Here is a 21,276-nt window from a genome sequence, read left to right on the forward strand (position 1 = left end):
AAACTGGTCAACATGATTGAACACATCCTCATGGATATTTGGTCTAATCCAATATGGCCACTCTATGTTCTTATGGGATATAGGGACAGGGAAGGCATTTTGTGCATGGGACAACATGGAAAATATTCAATGATTGTATCAAAATAAAGAAAATTGTGGAACTTCAAAATTAGTATTGCTGGTGGTAGGTGCATATGGGAAAGAAATGGAGCAAGGTCTGAGATATCGGTATGGATAGAAATGTGCACGAGGATGAGAAATTGAAATTGAAATTTAAAGCAGGAGAACCAATTGAGGGAAGCATTTGGATGAATGGGTGAGAAAGAAAATGTTATTTTTTGAGTGGGCTAGTAGGGGCAATGTGAGTACAAGGAATACCAAAGATGAAGATGTTGTAGTAAGGAAGATTCAAGGATGAGGGCGTGGTCAATCATTTTAACTGTTTGGTCAGGAAAGGTCAGATTTTTTAATTCTCTATGAGGAAAGAAATGCAAGATATGGATACTGCTTGTATATGACAGCAGACTAGTTGAGCCTAGATGACAAGCAGCATGGGGGGTGTTATCAACAAGGAAGAAGGCGGAGAAAGAATACTTAGAAAATAAAATATTTGGTTGGAGCTATGTTAAGTTATAGATGTCAGCAAGTTGTCATAATGAAATTTGAAGAGCCAAGTTGATATATGAGACTGCACACAGAGAATAGAGGTTAGACGCAGAGAAGCAGATTTGCAAGTTATCATCATAAAATGGCTAGCTGAGTCTGTGAGAGTGGAGGAAGGAGCCCATGGAAACAAGTAGGTCAAGGCAAGAACCCTGTCAGTAAAATGGAATCAGCAATGTTTAGTTACTAAACAATGTTCGTAAAATGTTAGAGCTCCTAACGTATGCATCATTACAGCAATTTGGTGAGGTGTAAAGAAGAGAACTAGGAATCTCCTGGCTCCCAGTCCTCTGTTAGACTTCCTTTAAAAAAAGCTTTAGGTAGTGTAGTTGGAGATTTTTCCATCAGAATTGGCTGAAAATTTGGTTACCCTTTCTTTCATTAAAATGTAGAGGATTTTTTGTATTTAAAAACTTCTTACAAAAAAGTTGATGCTTAAAAATGTTTCATTTTCAGTCATTTTTTGAGGAAATCATATGAAAAATGTCAGCCAAATGTAACATCTTGGTTGCTGTTCCAACTTTTCACCCTTATTTGTTATATTTTATCATGGGGATATAACTATTTCTGGTGTTTACCTCTTCTGTCCCAAATCAGCCCTTCTGTGATCCCAAAATGAATTTCAGATGATATAGATACTTCATTTTATTCATGACGATTCAGACAAACAAAACGTTGTTTGTACAAATGTTCACGCAAGCAACAAATACTGAATTTGTAAATGTGAGAAAACAAAATTTGAGACTGAATTCAACAGATAGCTTTGCTTTTGTTCTTCCTGCACTTTTTGACATGCAGAGATGCTTTGTGAATGATGCTTATGCTGAAGCAATGATAAATGCATGAGCTTCCCTACCGTGCAAAAGCCAGGGTTTGTCTGGTTTGGTTCATGCTAAAAATATCCATATATAATGATGACATCCTGCATTTCAAGAAGCAGGTTTTTTCTCCAGTGAAAGCATCTTAGCTGGCTGTTGTGGAATAGAAAACCAAACAGAAAAAAACAGAAGTCATTTTGCATATGCTGCTAGATGAGAAGCATAATTAGGTAATGATGTTCTATAGAACAAGAGCTTTCAAATGATGAGGCACATCCTCCTGGGGAGGCATGGCGATTTGGTAAATGAGACATGATGCAGAGGTAAAATATCTCTGAAATATATATTCAAAGCTTCCTTTCCTTCTTTTCAGACCCTGTAGAAGTGGCAGAAGCTGCCTCTAGGAGTTCCCTCTTGCTTCCCCATGTCCGGCATTAAGATTACAAGCGGCAGGAGTGGCCACTTGGATTTACCTTCTCCTTCTTTACTGCTCTGCAGTCCATGAAGGCCTGAAGCACTAATCACTATGGGTATGTCTACACTACCCTCCTAGTTCGAACTAGGAGGGTAATGTATGCATACCGCACTTGCAAATGAAGCCTGGGATTTGAATTTCCCGGGCTTCATTTGCATAAGCGGGGAGCCGCCATTTTTAAAACCCCGCTGGTTCGAACTCTGTGCAGCGCGGCTACACGGGGCTTGAACTAGGTAGTTCGGACTAGGCTTCCTAGAACGAGGTGTACCGGTAGTTCGGAATAGGAAGCCTAGTCCGAACTACCTAGTTCGAGCCCCGTGTAGCCGCGCTGCACGGGGTTCGAACCAGCGGGGTTTTAAAAATGGCGGCTCCCCGCTTATGCAAATGAAGCCCGGGAAATTCAAATCCCGGGCTTCATTTGCAAGTGCGGTATGCATACATTACCCCGCTAGTTCGAACTAGCAGGGTAGTGTAGACATACCCTATGGGAGGAGAGCTGTGAGAAGTATGTACATGAAAGTGACAGTGGAAGCAGTAATGCAAGGAGTGAGAGCCACAAAAATAGAGAAGGAAATTCTGAATGGGCAACACGGCCAGGCACATGAATTTCCACATTTTGAATATGAGTCTCACAATCCCAGTGTGTCTTGTGTTACCACGGTTGGACAAACAAAGGCATGACACGATGGAATCTAGAGATACATTTCACCTAGCACCCAGGGTCTGAGAAGAGAGTGGAAACAAGAAACGAAACAAGAAATGAAAAGGCAGGAAAGTGATTTCCAAAAAAGCCATATTAACTAGAAAACTAAGAAGTACTTTCTGTGCCTCTTGCTCCACTCATCTGAAGAAGTGGGTTGTGTCCACAAAAGCTCATTGTACTATATACATTTTTGTTAGTCTCTTCGGGTATGTTAGTTAGAATAAACTTTGATAGGCGCTACATATACAAACCTCTAGTTCGAACTTAATTCGAACTAGCAGAGTGCTTAATTTGAACTAGGTAAACCTCATTCTACGAGGACTAACGCCACGTTCGAATTAAGTAGTTCGAATTAAGGGCTGTGTAGCCACTTAATTCGAACTAGGGGTTGGGGTGTGTAAGAGGTGCAGGAGGCAGGGAAGGGTGCTAGGTGTGGGAAATAGAGTATGAGAGGAGGCCCTGGGGACAGATTACCTTACCTGTCTGGGGCGGGGCTGCTGCACTTGGGCAATAGTGGCTGGACAAGGAGCTGGGCCAGGATTGCCACAGCCAGGTCATGGCCTTCCCTCCTACCTATGCTATAGCAGGAGGGGAGGTCACCACCAGCCCTTCCTGCAGCCAGATGGGGGCTGGACCATGGGGCCTACCCAGGATCAGGGCTGGGGACAGGATGCTGTAGCTAGATGGGCACTGGTCCCCAATGGGGGTCTTATTGTCCAGGCTTCATTTTAAATAAAGTAAAATATTATGTCCAACACAAGGTTTCAACATTGTCTTTATTTATGGCAGGGGTGGGAAACCTTTTTGAGGTCAGGGGAAACTGACCCACAGAAAAATCAGTAGGGGATCACCCAAATGAGAAGCAAAAACAGCAAACAAACAAGAAACAAAAAAATCCCTCCAACCCTCATTAATGTGGCCCTCAACTGAAACACCTCACTCCCCTGCTGCTCCAGCCTGTTGGTGGGAAGTAGGGGGCGGAGAGGACTGAGGTTCAAGGCCTCAGGCCAGATTAACTCTTCTGGGGTTCCAGGGTTAGTGGATTTTGTGGACCCCCTAGGCTCTAGAGTGGGGCCAAAATGAGGGGTTCAGAGTGTGGGACGGGGCTGTCAGTGAGTGGGATAGGATGGGGATGCAGGATCTTGGCAAGAGGTCAGGTGCAGGAGGGGATGAGGGTGTGAGGTCTGGGTGGAGGGCAGGTGCAGTAGTATGCTGGGAGTGTAGGGTGTCTGGCCAAGGGGCAGGCGCAGGAGCAAGGGAGGGTTCAGAGTTTGGCCAGGGGGCAGGGCCAGAAAGGAGGGTGCAGAAGAAGCTGGGAGTAAGGTTTCTGGCCAGGAGGGGAGTGAAGGAGTAGGCTGGGAGTGGGGTGTCTGGTTGGGGGGAGGATGCAGGAGCAAGGAAGGGAGGAGGGGCAGGGTGGGGTTTGATGTCTGGCCAGGGGGGAGGGTGCAGGAGGGGACTGGGGTGCAGGGTTTTGGCAGGGCAATGTAGGAGGGGGCTAGGGTGCAGGGTCTCAGCAGGGCGGTGAGTGAGGAGGCTGGGGACGTGGGATTTTGCAGGACAGAGAGTGAAGGGGCTAGGGATATGCAGGGTCTTGGCAGGGTGGTGAGTGAGGGGGTTGGGGGTGCAGAGTCAGCAGGGCAATGAATGAGGAAGTGGGAGGGGTGGGGTCTCAGCTTGGGGGACGGAGGGTCACTTAGTTGCTTTTGAACTGCTGGCGTCCCAGGCATGGCCTTCCGCTGCTCCCGTTGGCCATATTACAGCCAAAGAGAACAAAGGGGAAAGCCTCCTGGAAGTGTGTCCCTGCACTGCTGTTTCCCCAGCTAGGAGGAGGGAAGTGGCAGTACATGGAGCCATTTCTGGCTCTGCTTTTCCCCTGCCAGCCGGATCCAGTGCGGCGCTTCGGGGCTTTTTCCTGCTGCCCCCACCACAGGAAGCCGGAACTGGCATTTCAGTTTTGCAGGGGGCCACAAGACTGTGACAGGAGCTGTGGGGGGCTGAGCTCAAGCAGCAAAAGAGCCATATCTGGCTCCCTACTGAGCCATAGGTTGCCGACCTCTGTTCTATGGCCTATGTTATACAAGAGGTACGAGCTCAGTGCTTCCTTCTGGCCTTGGAATCCAGGAGTCTACTTATCTATCTAATTAATCACAGCTGTCTTTTTCTGTTTCTTAGATAAAATAAGGGAAGATGGATGAAGAGAAGTGTTCCCCCTAATTTTTGTCAAATATGTGCAGAATGAATTTTGTTATGTGCACCAACTGGTGGTGACATAGGCTGGGGGTGTGGCAGGTGGGTTTGGAGTGTGGCAGTGGGCTCAGAGTGGAGCAGAGGGTTGGAGTATATGTTGGGTGAAGGTTTTGGTGGGGGTGGTGGTCTGGGGTCTGGGGTGAGGCCAGAGATGAGAGGCTTTCTGTAAAGGCTGCCCCAGGGCTGTGGTGGGGAAAGAGGACTCCCTCCCAGCAGCAGCTCTGGGGCTGGAGCCACAGGAAATGTTCCTATCACTCCCACAGCAGCTCTAGGGCTGGGGCTGGGGGAGAGGTGCCTTTCCCTGGCTGCAGCAACTCTGGGGCGGAGGGAAAGTGTATCTCCCCACCACAGCAGCTCCAGGACTGTAACAGGTGTAAGCAACAAATTTCAATGTGCTCCTTCAGTGTTCCAGTGCAAGCATTCTGCTTGCCTCTGGCCTCTGCAGGCTGAATGCCCCTGTCTGTGTCCCATGGTAAAGTGCACTTACTTGCTCCTCTAGGGCAGTGGCAAATGTTTAGTTCATTGGAGCATAGAAGATACTGTACATCTTTGCATCACAATTCTTTCTTTGGGATCCTCCTACCATGGAGCAGCTACATACTGTCCTGAAATAGAGTGTGAACTTATTGGAGCAGCCCTCCTGAGTTTTTGGAAATAATAATAATAATAATAATAATAATAATAATAATTAATAATTAATAGGAGGTACCATAAACTAACTAAATAAATCCTATCACCTGGGACCGTGTGACAAGTCCTAGTTCATATATATTTATTTGTCCAGAAGATACAAACTGATCCCTTCTCTGTCATTAAATTATAATTTATATTCAGGCTGCTTTGGAAAAAAAACCCAGAGAACATTTTTAGCATTCTGTAGCTGAGCTGTCTGATGTAATGTGTTAGAGGGTGTAGGTGCCAGTAGTGAGCAGAGAGCTTGAAAAATGACCAGACAGTGCCAAGACCACAGTGCGTGTTGTCAGGAGGGCTAACAGCATAATAAATCAACTTGTCTGGTGTCAAGGGTCAGTAGGTTTGATGTTCAAAGCCATTTGGCCAATCTAATCTGCCCAGGCACATTCTATTCATTTCTAAACTGTTAGCATCATTATGAGGCTAGAATTACTTTAAAGATGTGCTGCCTAGCTCTCTGGCTCTTTAGACTTTAAGACAAGGAATTCGGAAGGCAAAGCAAGACTTGGTATTAGTTCCCAGGAAAACTTCTAGTTTTTATTTTTTCATTAAAACCAGGTCAGTTTTGGGAAGAGCTTGAAAACTGTGGGGATTGAGAGGGAGACTTTACTATGATTTTAGTGTAGGGAATTGAGAAATCATCTTACATGTGGCTCGTCTTTCCTTTTTGGGTAGACACGGAATTTCGACTATGATCAATCTCAAACCTATTCTCCACTATTCACTTTCCCCCCAAAAAACTACTCTCAGTGTCTGTCTATCTGTTTCTCTAAATATATAAGTATAACCTTTTCAGGGTTTAGCGAGCATGGCCCCTTGTTCTCAGAGGAAGTTCTGGTTGTTCAGCGGAGGAAGGAGGGGAGAATGAGAGGGGGAGGGAGACATGGGGCTGTGCATGTCTGTAGTTCCAAATAACACCTACAATGAGCAGGCAAAACAGAGCAAAACAGCCAAGTATCAGCTCAAAGCCTGGGAGGGGTAAAGTTTGCAACAGGAGATGTCCCAGGATGGGAACCATGTGAAGCATCATGCAAGCAGACATCTTAGATGGTAAACATGGGGGCTACGTCTACACTGGCCCCAAATTCCGGAAAAGTCATGCAAAGCAGGTAAGTCAGAATAGGGAAATCCGCGGGGGATTTAAATATCCCCCGCGGATTTAAATAAACATGTCCGCCGCTTTTTTTCCGGCTTGGGGAAAAGCCAGAAAAAAGCATCTAGACTGGCGCGATCCTCCGGAATAAAGCCCTTTTCAAGTAGGAATAAGAGATCCTTCGGAAAAGGGCTTTATTCCGGAGGATCGCACCAGTCTAGACGCTTTTTTCTGGCTTTTCCCCAAGCCGGAAAAAAAAGCGGCGGACATGTTTATTTAAATCCGCGGGGGATATTTAAATTCCCCGCGGATTTCCCTATTCTGACTTACCTGCTTTGCATGACTTTTCCGGAATCTGGGGCCAGTGTAGACGTAGCCGGGGTGTCCCGGTGTCTGGGCTCCCCCCATTGTCTGGTTTCCCTCCCATGTATAGATTTTGCCTAAGATGGGAATCCTTTGTGTTCAGTTTAAGCTTTTTCACACTTCTTATGGAAAAGTACAGCATCCAAAATGGGGTCCAGAATCACGTGACCTGACCACGTATCTTAGCAGGGCCAACCAAAGTCCAGACTTACAGGAAAAGCATGGAAAAGCTTTCTCTTTCTCTGTAGCCCTGACCTTCTTTCAATATTCCTCCCATTATACAATATCAGAGAAAACCAGCTGAAATCCCCAAGGAGGAGAGAATGGACTCTAGAAGAGAGAAAGTTTCTTTCTTACCTTTGTCCATACCCTCATCCTCTTCCCACACCTATAAAATCAATCCTTACCCCTCATCCACCGCACATTAAATCTGTCACACAAGTAGTAATTCTGTCAACCCCTCCATGGCACAGCACCCCAGCTGCATGCACCATGCAGTCCTGATTAATTCTCTTATCCTACAGAGAGCCCCCAGTTAATTACATATGTTCCAAGTGTTCCCCAAAACAACATGGCTCCAGCATAGCACAGAGCTCCCAATAAATTCTATACCCTTTGTGGACAGGTAGCCTAATTAATCTTGTTTCTGACTCCTAATTAATTCGGTTATCCACACAGCCCATCACTTATCCTGCCCCCATCTGCTAGAACACTCTGACTTGTTCCCATTAATACCAATTTGCAGGGTGGGTACTCCATTCCTGGCCCATGTCTCTCAGCTTTGCTGGATGCTTTGCTTCTCGCTGTCTCTTCTCTGCTGCAGCAGTGGGTGCAGCTGCTCTCCTCCAGTTGTTGGGAGGAGTGGATGGGAAGCAGTGCCAATACCTTTGTCCCCTCACCCAGCCAGGGGGAAGACAGAATTAGTAGCCTCCTTAACGCCCCACTCTTGCAGGCCTGGAGAGGATGGATGGAGGGAAACTAGGGGTGGAAATGGCAGAGCTGGCAAGGAGCTGCCTCTCTCCTGCTGGCTCACAGCCTGGTGTTTGGGGAGGGGGAGGAGGCGAAGGAGCACTGTCTACTGCACATGTGAACTGTCAAATTATCACTCACCAGACGCAGCTTCTAAAACTGACCTCCCCTTCCCAGGCAGTGGGATGACGGTGGGGTCAGTAAATTAGAAGGTGTTTCCAGAAAGGCTGGGGATGGGGTGTCCCAAATAAGAGGCAGAAGCCCCATAGCATATGAAGAAATCTCATACATATGGCAGGTCTGCATGTGGAAGTTTAAAATATTTTCATATGTATCATAGGCTCATATTCAGTAGCTTTATTAATACTCCTGTTTCCCACTGACCCCAGGTGGAACTCTTGGCAAGGCTGCAGTGCCGCCAAATTCCGTGCATCACACATGACAATCACACATTTGGCAGCTCTGTCCTGCCTGCTCACAGCTCAGCCTGAATGTCACAGAGCCCAGCTGGCCTGAGAGCAGAAGCTGCAGTTCCTCCTGAGGCCTCTCATTGCTGCTCAATGAAGCTTAGTGCTTCAGGGCAGCACTCTGCCTTCCCTCCAGATGCTCCCGTGACTGGATTCAGCTGGGAAAGAAGTGGAAGCATAAGGACTTGGCTGCAGCAGGTGGCAGGTTGGCTGGGAAGAAAGAAAATTATGTAACCTAAAAAACAGCCCCAGACTTTCCCAGCCAGACCCCAGCAAAACCTGAGGCTGCTGCTTCCCTTGCCAGCCCCTCAGAGACCTCTGCCCTCCCAGAAAGCGACTAACCAGTCCCCAGATACCTGTTCCCTTAGGGGACAAAAGCCCTTTTCCTATTCAGCTCTTGACTATCCCACACTCTCAGACATCTGATCACATAGCACTTGTACCACTTGCTGCAGACTCTCCCTGACAGGATCCAGCCATACCGATCCCTGCAGCTACCCAAAAGTGCTGAGTGTGCATGTACATAACACCCTACTGTGCATGCACATAACTTGCAACCCAAGATAGCCTCCTGCATCCTCCCCCTCATCACCTACCTGTCCAACTAGTAACCTCTTATCTGGCCTTGACTCACCCCAGCCACATTTTAGGCAGCTCTGTGTCCTACTAGTATCATTGCTTGGGGGGAGTGTTTAGGTAGTGGCTTTAAACTGAAGTTTATGCTTTTATGTAAATTAGTTCATTAATAATGTGTAAAATTTCACACATGGAGCTTCACAAAATTGGCAGCTATGAGAATCATACTTCTACATTTATTTCCAACTATCATAAGAGTGTTGAAGTTAGTAGAAAACATGAGGAGGACTCCACAGAGAAGCACTAAACACAGAAAAGCAATTGACTGAGGTGATGGAATGAATGCAGGGTGTCTGGCAGTTTCAGTGAAAGCTGGTTTGGTCCAGTAAACAACAAAGAACTACACCAGCATAAACCTATACAACTATTCAGTGTAATCAGGATCTAAAGGACAGAGTCAAAAGAGTGTTAGGCCTGACAGTAAAGTGGGAATTTGATTATTAGGCTCTTGTGTTTTACTGATGGAATTACAAACTTCTGTTTTGGAGTGCATCACAAGACAAGATATATGTCTGAAGAAAATCACATGATGTTGTTTTGTGTTTGATTTCTTCTGCCTTTTCTATCCGTTTGGAATGCCAATGTTTTGTTTTTACCACTCCCCTCTAGTGCAGCAGTCATATATTTTTTTTCCAAGATGTGAGGGGTTAAATCACAACCTGGTCCTGTTAAAAGCTTTTCAGATTAAGACCAACACTTTGACATGACTTCTCAAGTGAATGGGTAGCTAACAGAATCTACAAAGCTCAGGTGTATTGTGTTCCCATTTATCTTTATGGTTGATGAGGTGCATTGCTGCATACTGCAGCAACCTCAGTCCTCTCGAGTCAATTCTGTACAGTCTCAGATGGAATGAATTGTAATAATCTAATCTGGAGGCACTGAAAATTTGTAATGTGGTCCCCAGCCCTGTCCGGCACACATGAATCAGAGGGGTAGCCGTGTTAGTCTGAATCTGCAAAAGCGATGAGGAGTCCTGTGGCACCTTATAGACTAACTGAAGTGTAGGAGCATAAGCTTTCGTGGGCAAAGACCCACTTCATCAGATGCATGTAGTGGAAATTTCCAGAGGCAGGAATAAATATGCAGGCCAGGATCAGGCTGGAGATGACCAGGTGGATCCAATCAAGGAGGATGAGGCCCACTTCTAGCAGCTGATCTGGAGGTGTGAATTCCAAGAGAGCAGAAGCTGCTTTTGTAGTTAGCAAGCCATTCACAGTCTTTGTTTAATCCAGAGTTGATTGTGTCAAACTTAAAGATGAACTGTAGCTCAGCAGTTTCTCTTTGAAGTCTGGTCCTGAAGTTTTTTTGCTGCAGGATGGCTACTTTTAGATCTGCAATTGTGTGTCCAGGAAGATTGAAATGTTCCCCTACAGGTTTTTGTATGTTGCCATTCCTAATATCAGATTTGTGTCCATTGATTCTTTTACGTAGGGACTGTCCTGTTTGGCCGATGTATATAGCAGTGGGGCATTGTTGGCACATGATGGCATATATTACGTTGGTGGATGTGCAGGAGAATGTACCAGTGACAGTATGGCTGATCTCGTTAGGTCCTGTGATGGTGTTGCTGGTGTATATATGTGGGCAGAGTTGGCACCGAGGTTTGTTGCAAGGATTGGTTCCTGAGTTCGAGTTATTATGGTGCGGTGTGTAGTTGCTGGTGAGAATATGCTTCAGGTTGGCGGGCTGTCTGTGGGTAAGGACCGGCCTACCTCCCAAGGCCTGTGAAAGCGAGGGATCATTGTCCAGGATGGGTTGAAGATCACTAATGATGCGTTGGAGAGGTTTTAGCTGGGGACTGTAGGTGATGGCCAGTGGTGTTCTGTTGGTTTCTTTCTTGGGCTTGTCCCGTAGCAGGAGGCTTCTGGGTACACGTCTGGCTCTGTCAATCTGTCTCCTCACTTCCTCGTGTGGGTATCGCAGTTTACAGAATGCTTGTTGAAGATCTTGTAGGTGTAGGTCTCTGTCTGAGGGGTTGGAGCATATGCGGTTGTACCTCAGTGCTTGGCTGTAAACAATGGATCGTGTGATGTGTCCGGGATGGAAACTGGAGGCATGCAGGTAAGTATAGCGGTCGGTAGGTTTTCGGTATAGGGTGGTATTGATATGACCGTCACTTATTTGTATCGTGGTGTCCAGGAAATGGACCTCCCGTGTAGATTGGTCCATGCTGAGGTTGATGGTGGGGTGGAAGCTGTTGAAATCATGGTGAAATTCTTCCAGAGTCTCCTTCCCATGGGTCCAGATGATGAAGGTGTCATCGATGTAGCGTAGGTAGAGAAGGGGTGTAAGTGGACGAGAGCCGAGGAAGCGTTGTTCCAGGTCAGCCATAAAAATGTTGGCGTATTGTGGGGCCATGCGGGTGCCCATAGCAGTGCCACTGGTCTGGAGGTATATGTTGTCACCAAATCTGAAATAGTTGTGTGTGAGGATAAATTCACAGAGTTCAGCCACCAGTTGTGCTGTGGCATCATCAGGAATACTGTTCCTGACAGCTTGTACTCCATCTGCATGTGGGATGTTTGTGTAGAGAGCCTCTACATCCATGGTGGCTAGGATGGTGTTTTCTGGAAGATCACCTATGCATTGTAGTTTTCTCAGGAAATCCGTAGTGTCACGAAGGTAACTGGGAGTGCTGGTGGCGTAGGGTCTGAGCAGAGAGTCCACATAGCCAGACAGTCCTTCAGTAAGAGTGCCAATGCCCGAGATGATGGGGCATCCGGGATTTCCAGGTTTGTGGATCTTGGGTAATAGATAGAACAACCCTGGTCGGGGCTCTAAAGGTGTGTCGATTTGTTCCTGTGTTTGTTTAGGGAGTGTCCTGAGCAGATGGTGCAGTTTCTTAGTATATTCCTTAGTGGGATCTGAGGAAAGTGGCCTGTAGAATTTGGTATTGGAGAGTTGTCTGGCAGCCTCCTTTAGGTAGTCAGGCCTGTTCATGATGACAACAGCACCTCCTTTGTCAGCCTCTTTGATTATAATGTCAGAGTTGTTCCGGAGGCTGTGGATGGCATTGCGTTCTGCACGACTGAGGTTACCAGGCAAGTGATGCTGTTTTTCCACAATTTCTGCCTGTGCACGTCGGCGGAAGCATTCTATGTAGAAACACATGAAGGCACACAGCCCCAGTTTCTCCAGCCCCCAGAGAGCTGGCAACATGGCCCCAGACACAGCAGGGCTGGATCCCAGACAGGAGGAGTTGTCTGGGGGGCCAAGTGTGGGCAGTGTTCTGGTAGTTTAGGAAGGCATTGCCTTCCCCTGCTTCTTATATCTGCCACCCATGGGGATGCCCCTGTTTAAATCCTTTCTTCCCTCTTTTAGAGCAGGGGGAAATGAACCTGAGTTTCCCTTATCCCAGGAGAATGTTCTAATCCCTGGGCTAAAAGTTATGCAAGTAGGCGCCAACATCATCTCTCCCATCAGCTGTATTTTGAATAGGATCCAATTTGGTAGGTGCCCCCGAGCCTGCTGAATTGGGCCTCAATTGCTTGTGACTTAGGTGGGCAAAAGCCTATCTTCCCTGATTTATGGAGATAGTTCAACTGGATGCCTAGAGGGAAGCAACAATGCACAAGCTCAGAGACTGAAATGTAAAGGCTTAGAGAACCTTTGCTTTGAAAATGTGAGCTTAGTGCCTACAGGGTTTCAGGGATTGTTGTGGATAAGAGTAGAGCCTAAAACTGGGACCTATACACTTAAGTCTTTGGTTCATGCTCCTAAGTACCTTTGTGGATCTGGGGCCTGGTCTCTCTGTGTTACAGTTCCCCATCTGTACAATGGGGAGACTAACACTTTCCTACCTCAGAGGGATGTACTGAGGACAAATGCTTTAATGATTGGGATGTGCTCAGATGTAATGGTAATGGGGGTGCCATGGGACTGTGATGATAGAAGGAAGACCCACTCTGAGAGCATGTGACCTGAAGTACTTTGGTGAGTGTACTCATTCCAAATTACTACAAGTTTTACATTACAAACTATCAGAATTAGCAACCTTCTAATCAGTTAGTCCCATCCAGGAAGTCCATATTTTCAATTTTGTGGTCTGATCCTGTGCCCATTGAAGTCAAAGAAAAGATTCCCGGTAACCAAAGCAAATGTTGGATGATGCCTTTTATTTGTAAATAGAGAATTCATTGCCACTGAAACCAACATATTTTTTGTCCTCTGAGGATGTGGTGAAGACTAATATTTTAACGGGGTTCAAAAAAAAGCTAGATAAATTCATGGAGGTTAGGTCCATTGAGAGCTATAAGCCAGGATGGGTAAGAATGTGTCGTTAGCCTCTGTTTGTCTGAAAATAGATGACAGGAGAGGGATCACATGATGATTACCTGTTGCGTTCCTCTGGGGCATCTGGCATTGGCCATTGTTGGCAGACAGGATACTGGGCTAGATGGACCTTTGGTCTGACCCAGTATGGCTGTTCTTGTGTTCTTATGAATATGTTTTTCTGCTGACTAGCTCATCTCCTGCATTCATTGTTGTAGTGATGCCTAAATAAGTCGCAGTTACTGTTGTGTTGAATATCAAATATTAATTGCTCATTTCTATACACAAATAATGGAAAAATATGCCCAACACATATCTAATTCCACCAGTTTATTGTTGGATTTTTTTGTTTTATTCTCACAGGGAGTGTATATTCCACTGATATAGAATCTTATTTTAATCGCTGGCTGAAGGGAAGTTAAAATTAGTGTTTGGATGACCAGATCATCTAAACCATGATTACATTTGAACAGGTCTAATATTTCAACTAACCCTAATCGTTCTGTGAATCAATATATTGCTTTTGTTTATATTACTCATTTTAATATAATTGTGAGAGTTATAGTGATAATATTGATTATGTGCTAAGTATTCTTTTTATTACTGCTAATTAGATAATACCTGGTGTCTTATAGATATGTAAGAAGTCAGGGTTCTGCATAAAAGATCTTAAAATTAAGTCCTGATTCTGTAACATCTTGCATGTTTGCAGGCTGAGCTCAGTAAGGCCATGTGTGGCAGGCCACCCATGCACAAGAAGATGAAGGATTGGGCATCTACATACACAGAAAAGAAGACACAGATGAATAAAATGATGGCAAAAGTGGTTTAAAATGCACTGAAAAGAGCTGCTTCTTCCCCCAATCATTTTAGCTGTCTTGCTGTATTTTTTTTTATTTAAATATTTTACTTTAGTTTCTGTCTTTAGTTTGTTTTTCGTTTTCCTAGTGCTTTCATGATCAGGTGCTGAGCAATAGGGAGCATTTGGAGATTATTTGTGGACTGCTAGCCTAGAGGGGTGAGTTTTAACAAGGCATCTGTTATGTTTCTCCAGTGTGTTCACAGCAGGAGGACTCTGTGTGCTTGCATACTGAAGGGTGGAGTAAATCAGCACTGTGTATTAAATACCCATAGGCAGCTATGTGGGTGGGGCATTTATACTAGCTCATCTAAAGATAAAAGTGTTTTTCTTTCTTCTCTAATACTTGTTTTTTCTTTACTAAATTGTTCAGAAATCCTTCTGTTCAAATGTCCTGTCTCTTTGTGTTATGTGAGGCATCCCAAGTGGTTGCATTACATAATTATTTATGTGATGTAACAAGAGAGGATGCTTTTCAGTATGATACATTAGCTGTGGAAATGTGAAGGGAAGTTTTCTAAATCAAAGAAAAAAACGCATGTTCATAGAAATCTAAAAATAAAAATGCTTTTAACCTTCTTTTCTAGCCTTTCCTACTCCCAGTGTGCAAAGATTTCTCTAATCTGAAAGAAAATTATCTATTTGCAGGACTTTTTTTGTAAATAATAAATATAAGCATGGTGAGTTGCAAATGCCCAGGATACCCAAGTGGTTGGTAAACAGCTTGTCCTGTTAAAGGATCTTGGTTTAAAGGGAAATATTAATAATACATTTTAATCATAACATTTAAAACAAATCTGACAATGACTACTCTTGGAGCAGCTAGTTTTTGAAACCCACAAGAGGAGAGGCAATTCTTGATTTAGTCGTAAGTGGAGCAGAGGAAGTGTTCCAAGAGGTGAATACAACTGGAGAACTTGGTAACAGTGATGTAATACAATTAAATGTAATGTCCCTATGTTGGGGAAACATGACAGTACCTAATACGGTAGCATTTAATTTTAGAAAGGGGAACAATGCAAAAATGAGGAAGTGAGTTAATTAGATATTAAAAGGCACTGTACCAAAAGTGAAATCCCCACAAGCTGCGTGGAAACTTTTAAAATACACCAAAATAGACGTTCAACATAAACGTATACCCCCAAATTAAATTTAAAAAAAGAACATAGTAACAAAACCAAAAAAGCACTGGTGTGGTTAAACACAAAATAAAAGAACAATGAGGCTATGTCTACACTATGGTGTTTTTCCGAGATACTCCGCCACATCCAGGAAACACCTCTTCTCTTCTGCTTTTTTTTTTATGGAAGAGCAGATGCGCTCTTTTGGAAGCCCCATCTTCCTTATTCCATGAGAAAGAAGGACTCTTCCAAAAGAGGAGGGTTTTCCAAAATTTGGCCCAGTGTAGATGGGCCAAATTTCGGAAAAGCCTCTTCCAAAAAATCTATCGGAAAAAAGTATTCAAATTGCAGAGTACAATTTGGCTACGTCTACACTGGCCCCTTTTCCGGAAGGGGCATGTAAATTTCAGCAGTCGTCATAGGGAAATCCGTGGGGGATTTAAATATCCCCCGCGGCATTTAAATAAAAATGTCCGCCGCTTTTTTCCGGCTTTGAAGTAGGAATAAGACCCTCCGGAAAAGGGCACTTTTTCCGGAGGATCGGGGCCAGTCTAGACGCTCTTTTCCGGCTTTTTTAAAAGCCGGAAAAAAGCGGCGGACATTTTTATTTAAATGCCGCGGGGGATATTTAAATCCCCCGCGGATTTCCCTACGACGACTGCTGAAATTTACATGCCCCTTCTGGAAAAGGGGCCAGTGTAGACGTAGCCTCTGTGTATCTTTTTCCTATAAATCACTGTAGTCTAGACATAGCCTGGGAGACTAAAAGGGATCCTTTAATAACGGGAAGTTAAATCCTTGGGAGGAAAATAGAAAGAAGCATAAACTTTGGTAAGTGAAATATGAAAATGTAATAAGTAAGGCCAAAAAAGAAACTGAAGAGCAGCTAGCCAATGACTGAAAAAGTACTAGCATACCATTGGAAACAGGAAGCCTGCTAAATATCCAGGGTTGATTCTAAATGATGCTAAAGGAACACTCAAGAATTTAGTTTCTCATTGCAGAGAAACTAAATCAATTCTTTGCATTGGTTTTCATGGCTGAGGATATGAGGGGATTTCCAAACACGAGCCATTCTTTTTAGGTGACCAATCTGAGGACATGTCTCACATTGAGATGTCATTTACAGGAAGTTTTTAGAACAAATAAAGAAATTAAAGAGTAAAAGTCACCAGGACCAGATGGTATTCACCCAAGAGTTCTGAAGGAACTGAAATGTGAAATTGAAAAACTACTAACTGTTGTCTGTAACCTATCATTTAAATAGCTTGTGTACCAAATGATTGGAGGATAACTAACATGGCATCAATTTTAACAAGGGTACCAAAGGTAATTCCAGAAATTACAGGCTGGTAAACCTGACTTCGGCACCAGGACTACTGGTTGAAACTCTAGTAAACAACAGGAATTGTCAGACACATAGATGAACATAATTTGTTGGGGAGGAGTCAACATGCTTTTTGTAAAGGGAATCATGCCTCACCAATCTACGAGAATTCTTTGAGGTAGTCCACAAGCATGTGGACAATGGATATCCAGTGGATATAGTGTACTTAGAAGTTCAGAAAGCCTTTAACAAGATCCCTCACAAAAGGCTTTTAAACAAAGTAAGCTGTCATGGGATAAGAAGGAAGGTCCTCCAGTGGATTAGTAACTGGTTAAAAATAGGAAACAAGAGTTAGAAATAAACTTTCAGTATTCAGAACAGAGAGGTAAACAGTGTTGTCCTGAAGAGGTCTTTTCTGGGACCAATTCTATTAATCGTAAACATAAATGATCTGGAAAAAGGGGTAAACATTGCGGTAGCAAAATGTACAGATGATACAAAACTACTTAACATGGTTAAATCTAAAGCAGACTGTATAAAAATACAAAGGGATTTTCCAACAGTGCCCAATGTCAGGTGTCTCAGAGAGAATGAACAGAGCAGGAAGTCATCAGCTGACCCATCCCTTGTCACCCATCCCCAGCTTTTGGGAAACAGAGGCTAGAGACACAGTCCCTGCCCATCCTGGCTAATAGCCATTGATGAGCCTGTCCTCCATGAATTTATCCAGTTTTTTAAACTCTTCTATAGTCTTGTCCTTTACAACATCCTTACATCTTGTGTTATCAAGAGTAGATAACACTTCCTTAATAATTGTTATTATTATTATTATTATTACTACTAATAATTTATTTATTAGACAATCTTTCTATTAAACCAACCAAATTCACGAAACTGATAGCCCTAAAGTTGAAATTGAATTAGAAAGCGATGTCGCAAATCACATCATCGAGCCAATCACATGTCGATTTCAAGCAAATTTTGGAGATGGCTTGGTGGAGCGATGAATGCTTCCAATCATCCATGTTTATGCTGTCACCATCCACAAACTACAAGGGACCATGGTGGAAAGAGCAGTTGTGAACCTTGGCTCTCAATATTTTACGCCAGCTCAACCATTCATGGCACTCAGTCGAGTATGTTCTTTAGAAGGCACAGAGATCAATGAAATCTATCCAAACAAATTAATGGGCAACAATGTTTGCCTTAGAAGAATTACAGCGTCTTCAAAGCCTTCCTCCTTTTCACCAACAAAACAATTGATCGATTACCTCAATTACTTTATCCTTGCCTTACACACAACTGTTTTTCATTACAAATGTAAATACCTAGTGCAAAAAAAAATTGTAAAAAAAGTCTAGTTCAAAATATATAAGCATATCAAAATGAACCTTGGAGTTTTTATTACTTGAAACACACTAGATTTAAGACCAAAAAGACAAAAATAATATATATATATATATATATATATATATATATATATTTTAAAAGACAATCTTTCTAAAAGAGCACCAAAAGACTAAAAATAATAAAAAAGTGCCCCAAAAAAGTCAAAATTAAAGTTTTAAGCTAGCAATTTAGGAGAAAGATTGGATATGATTCAATTATGATTCAAGCTAGTTGCTAACTGTTAGCCATCCAATCTTTCTCCTACATTGCTAGCTTAAAACTTTATGTTTTACTTTTTATGCACCTTTTTATTACTTTTAGTCTTTTGGTGTGCTTTTAGAAAGATTGTATTTTTAAAAAGTTTTTTAAATATATTTTTATTTATTTCCTCCATACCCATTATGAGTTTATAGACCTCTATCAGATCCCCTCTGTCTTCTATTTTTCAAGCTAAAAAGTCCCAGATTTATTAATTTCTCCTTATATTGTATCTGTGTCATATTACAATCATTTCTGTTACCCAAAACTAAAAAAAAAAAAAAAAAGCAGATTATTTCTGTTATAATTAATATTAATACTATGCTGCTAGAAAATTTTGTCCACACCAACAGTAAACAAAATGGAGAGAATTATAGTATATTATAGTTTGAAGAGTAAATTGGTCCAATGAGGCTTACAAACAGACAGAGTCCTATAAATTGTGAATGACACCAAGCCAGGACAGTTCTTCATAATCCAAGCATTTCCTCCATATAGCTCAATAATATTCCAAGATCTACTGTAGTGAAAGTAGCTGAAAGATCTATCAGAAGAAATAATGTAATTTACCTTGAATAATCAGCTAGTAATAAATCATTTGTGCCCTTAAGTAAAACAATCCTAGTATCGTTCTCCCTGAAACCAGACTGAAATCTCTCATATCCATTCCCAGGCAAAATTGTCTAAAGTTGAAGGACAACCACTTTCTCCTTCCCACTATCCACCTTCCCTGCCACCAGCCCCAAAGAGTTTTAGTAAGCGATCAGTCATAGGAGAGAAAACTCCAAGATACAAAAGGGAAAGCTTTGACTGTTTCTACTAACAATGAACAGCTACAGATAATGGACACATTCAGAAAGGAAAGACTCATTAGCCATATTAGCTAATGTAGCAAAGCACCAAAAACTGTCCGTGAGCAGCCATACAGGCCAAGAGTCAAAACAAGAAGTAATGGAGCATGATTGCTTTCCCAACTATGTGAGCTCAGCATGGAACAAAGAAAAACTGTCAAACTTGCACTGGTAGCATAATTACCAGAAGCAGTGCTGAACCGTAGCAGCTGATTAGAAATTCACTCTGTTCCTGATGAATTCCTCACAGGAGGCAGTTGAAGGGTTCTGCACAACAAGTGATTTGTGGTTCAAAATGTGATCAATAGTACAAAATAAGGCTTCAGGTCTGTTTTCCTCATTAGCAATGGGAGGAGAAAAAGTAGACCTGCTTGGAACAAAAGCAATGTGATAAGACTATACATGAGCTTTGTGCATCCGGAGATTAATTTCACAAGACACACTTTGAAGTTGCTTCTAGTCATGGGCTGCCATCTTCACCCCAGTGAAGTTTATGTCTGGTATGGAGGCCAAAGACAAAAAATTGGAAATAATTCAATAATTCTACAGATAGGCGAGTTTTATAAAAAGAAGGGAATATCAACAGAAAACTTGAAGTAAGGTAGATAATAAATGGTAAGAGATTAATAAAATGGAAGAATTTATCTTGGAATAATTTAGTAAATTGATGGCAATAATAAATAATCTCAGTGGCGGAAGGTTATAGATATGCATGACATACTGAACATATTGGATCTGATCAATCTGGTTAGCAAAAGAAAAACAAAAAACAAAAAACCTCCAGTGCTATTTTAATGCAATGCTTCCACTACAAGATCTTTTGTGTGTGAACATTTTTATCTCTTCTTCTCCAGCAATTCCTTTAGCTTAGCACATAGTCACACAATATCTAGTGCTCTAGCAAGGAATGACAATTTCCTCTGTTAAATATAACAGAAACAGCAAAATCCTAAAAGATGAAAGCAAATAAGATGAATAATGAAATCAGTAATGACACATGGACTATATCTCAAAATATAACTTTTAATGAGCTACAAGGAGTCCTGTGGTACCTTATAGACTAACAAATATATTGGAGCTAAGCTTTCGAGGGCAAAGACCCATGTAGTCACTTTTGCAGATCCAGACTAACACAGCTACCCCTTTTATACTTTTAATTATATATTAATTAAAAGTCCCTATCTGAGTCCCTATCTGACTCCTGGGGAAATCTGCATCAACAATTAAAAATTCTGCACACAATATTTAAAATTTTGCAAATGTATGCCTATTTTATGTGTCAAAATACAACAGTATGATCAGGCCAGTTTAAATTATTTTGATAATTTTTTTCAAAATACTTGTCAGCAAGTATGTCTGTAGCAGTACAGACAAAGATTCAGATAATGTTTTCTGACAAATAGACGCCTTACTAGGCATATTCATATGGATCTTTGAATATGGATAATTCATTTAAACTACAATATGGAAATGTATTTCCCACACCTCTTGGAAGCAGTGCAAAGGCTTGGAGAAGTCTGGAGTAATGGAGAAGCTGAAGGAGAGGGAAGGAGCCTGGGCGTGAAACTGAAGAGGTTGTTGGATGAGGGTGAGAGATGTATGCAACAGCGTGGAGTGTGGGTGGAAGGGATGGGACACTTAGGGAAAAGGGGAACTGCTCCCATGCAGACCCTGAATGATCCCAAACCTCTCCAGTTCAGTCAGGTACATCTGCCCCTGTCCCCAGGTTGCCTTGTACCTCTCTCTGCCATCCCATGTGGCCCTGCAGCACCCTTCCATATAACCCTTGTCTCAATGATGTCACTCCACTAACTGAACCCATCACATCCAAGTCAGTTCTCCCCACTCACCCTTCTAAATCCTAGTCTCAAACTCCCTCACAACCTAGTATCTGACCTAACCTGGCTCTGTGTGCAGGGTGCTCTTATAACTGCAGTTGATGCTGACCCAGCATCACAGCAACGTTTGGTGGGTGAAAAGCAGACAGCACCACTCCTCTGACAGAATATATTTTCTGTGGGGAAAAATATCCTGTGCCAGACATGAATTCTGCATGTGTGGAATGG

General features: G+C 42.9%; 1 long non-coding RNA gene across 1 annotated transcript in view; it reads left to right on the forward strand.

The window, feature by feature from the left end:
• Positions 1–14,505, forward strand: part of LOC106732456 (uncharacterized) — a 44,744-nt gene extending 30,239 nt beyond the window's left edge. Inside the window, exon 3 of the long non-coding RNA XR_001368702.3 lies at positions 14,118–14,505. This is a non-coding gene — a long non-coding RNA (uncharacterized LOC106732456). The remainder of the gene's footprint in view (positions 1–14,117) is intronic.
• Positions 14,506–21,276: the final 6,771 nt, after the last annotated feature.

This window comes from Pelodiscus sinensis, chromosome 3 (genome assembly GCF_049634645.1).
Source record: "Pelodiscus sinensis isolate JC-2024 chromosome 3, ASM4963464v1, whole genome shotgun sequence".
NCBI lineage: Eukaryota > Metazoa > Chordata > Testudines > Trionychidae > Pelodiscus > Pelodiscus sinensis.